General features: G+C 45.8%; 1 long non-coding RNA gene across 1 annotated transcript in view; it reads right to left on the bottom strand.

The window, feature by feature from the left end:
- Window positions 1-2,213, bottom strand: part of LOC143027461 (uncharacterized) — a 92,962-nt gene extending 90,749 nt beyond the window's left edge. Inside the window, exon 1 of the long non-coding RNA XR_012966603.1 lies at window positions 1,549-2,213. This is a non-coding gene — a long non-coding RNA (uncharacterized LOC143027461). The remainder of the gene's footprint in view (window positions 1-1,548) is intronic.
- Between the last annotated feature and the right edge of the window lie 2,672 nt (window positions 2,214-4,885).

Raw genomic sequence — 4,885 nt, forward strand, 5'->3', positions numbered from 1 at the left:
TTCTTGTATTTTTCCATTTCTTCCAAGCTTTGTCTCTTTTATCCTTAGCCTCACTACATTTTTTGTTGTACCAGCTATTTATGTATATTCTTTCCTTTTTTTATTGTGTGTGTATGTGTGTGTGTGTGTGTGTGTGTGTGTGTGTGTGTGTGTGTGTGTGTGTGTGTGTGTGTGTGTGTGTGTGTGTGTGTGTGTGTGTGTGTGTGTGTTTGTGTTGTTTTCATAATTCTTATTCTTCTATTCTCACCCGTACTCTCTCACTTCTATCCCTCCATTATAGTTCGTATTTTCTTTTCTTTCTTTTCATTATCACTATTTCTCTGAGCTTGATCCCCACAGAAAATATCAAACCTGGTTCTTTCCCCTTTAAAGGGTCATTTAACTCTAATCTTGCTGATGTCAATTCGTCTGTATTAATTTAAGCTTTTTCCAAAATGTTTAGATTCATTACCTCTGTCTTCTCATTTGGATCATACAAAAGGATTACAAAGGCGGAGCTTGCCGACAGGAGACCTTTTGGTCCATATCTAGGTCGGATGCGAAAAAAGTTGATAATAATAATAATAGATAAATAAATCAATAAAAATCATAATAATGTAAATATCAAATAGAACATATTTTCCTTGATACTACTTTCTCTTGCTGTTATCAGTCACTCTCCAGTAAAAATATATGAACTAATAGTTGGTCCTCTCGTCGTTTTTGTTTTGTTTTCTCTCTCTCTCTCTCTCTCTCTCTCTCTCTCTCTCTCTCTCTCTCTCTCTCTCTCTCTCTCTCTCTCTCTCTCTCTCTCTCTCTCTCTCTCTCTCTCTCTCTCTCTCTTAGTTTCTCGCACTATTTTTCTCTCTATTTACTCTTTCTTTCTCTTTTACGCCTCTCCTTTCCCAAATATTTTTGGGTTTGGGTTTTTGTTGCTAGCTTTCATATCCTATTTCTTGTTTCTACCCTGTTTTGTGATCCGAACATTGTTATCACTGGCCACACCTCTCATCTCCCTAACCTAAGATTCTCCTTTTCCACTTAAATGCGGTCCTCAGTGTCCATAATAACTTGAAAATTTCGTCTTTGTTTTCAGATTTCGTTTCCTATTCTGAAATTCGGTTACCTTCCTGATCTTCGTCGATAACACATTTACGCTTACCACATGAATCATGATCGTGTTTCTATGCTTGAGTACTTTTTATCACTTTCTCCACACCATCCCGTCCCTTCTTTGCTCTTCCATAAGATTGAATTGGATTTTATCTCTTCGTGTGCCCTTTTTCCCCATATTTTCTGTTTTGTCGAGGCCTTTCCCGCGACGGTGGCGGTTGGGACGGTTGGGGGAGGGGACGGTTGGGGGGGGAAGGGTGGCGGGGATGGTAGACGCTTCAGGCACGTCCACTTGTTGCTGTTCTTCGGACAGCAGCGCTTCCGAATGAGTTTATTCTCCCCGCACAACAAACACACACACACACACACACACACACACACACACACACACACACACACACACACACACACACACTCGAGAACTGCAGCAGGACTAAAATTGGTAGAGATACGTACAGAATGTCCAGCAGGGAAGGACAGGAACCTATTTTGGTGCTAGAAGACCAGAGACATCATCCAGGTGGCTCGTAGAATCACACGCTTTGGTGGCAAACCCGATCTTCAGGATTTCACAAACCGTAGTGTATGTGTATTTGTGTGCGTGTGTGTACGTGTGTGTGTGTATGTGTGTACGTATGTGTGTGCGTGTATGCGTGTACGAATAGGAATGGGTCGCAGGAGATATGCTAAAGCTATTGTGTGTGTTGGTGTGTCTGTGTTCTGTAAGTGTATATGTATACGTCCGTGTATCTATGTATACACGTATACTTCCAACCGCCGGGGCGTGTGTGTGTGTGCACCTGTGTGCCTCTGTACCTGCCTGTCTACATGTACGTCCGTGTGCGTACGTGTGCGTGTGTGTACGTATATGCCCCCGAACACGCACGCGTGTGTATATGTGTGTGTGTGTTTGTGTGCAGATCGGGAGGAGTAAGGAGGGGAGGAAGGCGTGGGGAAACGACGCTCAGGAGTCTAGGATACTGTAGGATGAGGAACTCCAGGACCAGATCGACCTTCTGGGAAGGGCGTGTGGAGTGAGTGGGTGTGTGTGTGTGAAGGTGAAAATGGATGGATGGATGGATTCGAGCCTAAGGCACGTAACAGGAGTGCCGTCCTCCCAACATCACTCACCAACTCACACTGAGCCAGCTGGAGAGCGGTAGCGACAGCGCGGGAGGGAGGAAGGGGGATAGAGGAGGAGGAGGAGGAGGAGGTGGTGGAAGAGAAGGAGTAGTAGGAGGAGGAGGAGGAGGAGGAGGGGGGAGGAGGTGGAAGAAAAGGAGGAGGAGGAGGTGGGGAGGAGGTGGGGAGAAAGTAGAGGAGGAGGAGGAGGAGGTGGAAGGAAAGGAGTAGTAGTAGGAGGAGGAGGGAGGATGTGTCGGGGGGGATGAGGAGGAACAAAAAGGAGGAGGAGGAGGAGTGGGAGGAGTGGGGAGAATAGTAGAAGGAGCAGAGGTGGAGGAAGAGAGGGGAAGAATGAAGAGGGAGGAGGAGGAAATAAGGGCGGAAGCATGGGGATGGAGGTGGAGAGAAAAAGTATAGAGCAAGAGGGGGGAGATTCGTGAGGAGGAGAGAGGTGGCCCGCCTTCGACTTTCCGTCGTCTGTCTTATCTCTTCTTTTGTGCCTTAGTTTCTGTCTATAACCCTTCTTCTTCGTCCTCGTTTTTACCATCAACTACTTCTTCTTACTATCTCTTCCTCCTTCTTAATCTGTTGTTCTTCTTACCCTGCCCCCCTCTCTTGGTCTCCCTACCTTTCTTCTTCGCAATTCCGATCCTGCTACAACGACTTCTTCTTCTTATTTTGTTTTCTTCTTTTACTCTCCTTTTTCTTCTTCTTCTTCTTTTCCCCGGCCCTAACTCTTCTTCTTCTTATTTTCTGTGTCTTATTCCCTTCCTTACGCTTCTTCCTTCTTATCATCACTCTCCCTTCTACTATTACGTCCGTTTTTTTCTTATTCTTATTTCCCCCTCTTTAACCCTTCTTCTTTTTCTTTTGTTTTTTCTTCTCCTTCTTTTCCTCCCCTCTACTCTTCTCTCTTGCTTCTTATTTTCCTTCTTACCCTCTTCTTCCTATTTTTCCCCCTCTAGCCTTCTTCCTCCTCCTTTTCTCTTTACTCTCTTCCGTCATCGTATTATGTCCGTGTCTCCTTCTACTTTCTTCTTCTTCTGCCCCCCCTTTATTTCTTATGTTCTCTTTCGTACCCTTCTTCTTTTGCTCCGTACCCTTCTTCTTCTTGTCTTCTCCCCTTCCCGTCTTCTTCTTCTTATTCCTTCCCCGTCGTACACTTAACTTCTTCCTGCTCCTTATTTTCCGCTTACCCTCCCTCCTTCTTCTTCTTCTTTTCTCCTTACTCCTACAATCGGTTGTCCTTCGTCTTTATCTTCTTCATACCCTTCTTATACCGGCTTCTTATTTTCCTCTTACCTCTTCTCTACTTTCTTCTACCCTTACTCTTCTCCTTCCTTCTTGTCTTCTTACTCCTTCTTTCTATCTATTTCCCTCTCCCTTTCTACTACTTCCTTCTTCTTCTTCCTCATTTTATTTTCTAATCGTAATCTTCCTCTCTTACCCTATTCTCTGTCCTTCTCTGGACCTTATGTATCGTTCTTATAACCTTCTTCTTCACCCCCGTTTCTTCTTCTTCGTCACTCTTCTATCTTTCTTGCTTTTTCTTTCCCTTACTCTTTCCTATCTTCGGCTCCTTAATTTTACGTCCTTCTTTCCCTCTTATAACCACCAACTAAAACAAAAACCCGCCCCGCCCCACCAACCTCCCACCCCCAAATCCCCCACAGGCACGGGCCCCGCTTCACACCAACTCTACCACCAAGCACCTCCACACACCACCACCCTACCACCACCCCCTCCAGGTTCAAATAACCCCATCCATAACCCCCTCTGGGCCACCAAACCCAAAACAAACCACCAACCAGCCACCCTCACTGCCCCGACCCAATGCCCTGATACACACCGGAACAACAAGACCTCACAAAATAGGCCATGGCCACGCTGAAACGAAACCTCCACACTCCACACCCTAGACCTACCTCAACGCTATGCCATAATCCCCCTCACCCGGCTACCCACCCAACCAATACCCAACTGTCACAAACTACCTCGTCATTATCTCACTTTCTCTCCACAATCAACTCTTAGAATCCTCCCACGACCTATCAGCCACCAACCACTCAACTACCAAACACAATTCACCGCTCCACCAAAAACCAAATAAACCAACCAACTTACCCATAAAATACCATATAACCTACCACACCGAGTCGCCCATCAACCATTACTAACGACTACCCCTGCACCACGTACAAAAGAACGTCCTCACATTCAACAAACTTCACCATACGAAATATCAAACACACCCAACCAACACATCAAGTCATACATTAAATTTCCCAACTAACACCCACTATCATAACACCCACCCAATTTCCACACACATAGCCACAACCATGCCAATTCCTACCCCACCAAAAAAAACCCCAAGCTTTCACACTAAACCCAAAAATACATTTACACCCCAACCACACCCCAACCACACACCAACCCACCACAACCAACACACTTCACCACCCACCACCACCATCCACAACCATCCCACCTCTCTCAAACAACAACCACCCCACAAACGTCTCCCACAACAACACCCACCACCACCACCACCACCACCCACAACCACCACCACGACCACCACCTCCAACCACAACCAGTCAAAAAAAAAAACCCACTGCCTACTCCACCTTCCCTACCCTTTCCCCACTTCTTATCCCACACTTTT

Source organism: Oratosquilla oratoria, chromosome 8, assembly GCF_046742065.1.
Source record: "Oratosquilla oratoria isolate Oo_2021 chromosome 8, ASM4674206v1, whole genome shotgun sequence".
In the NCBI taxonomy this organism is placed as follows: Eukaryota; Metazoa; Arthropoda; class Malacostraca; order Stomatopoda; family Squillidae; genus Oratosquilla; species Oratosquilla oratoria.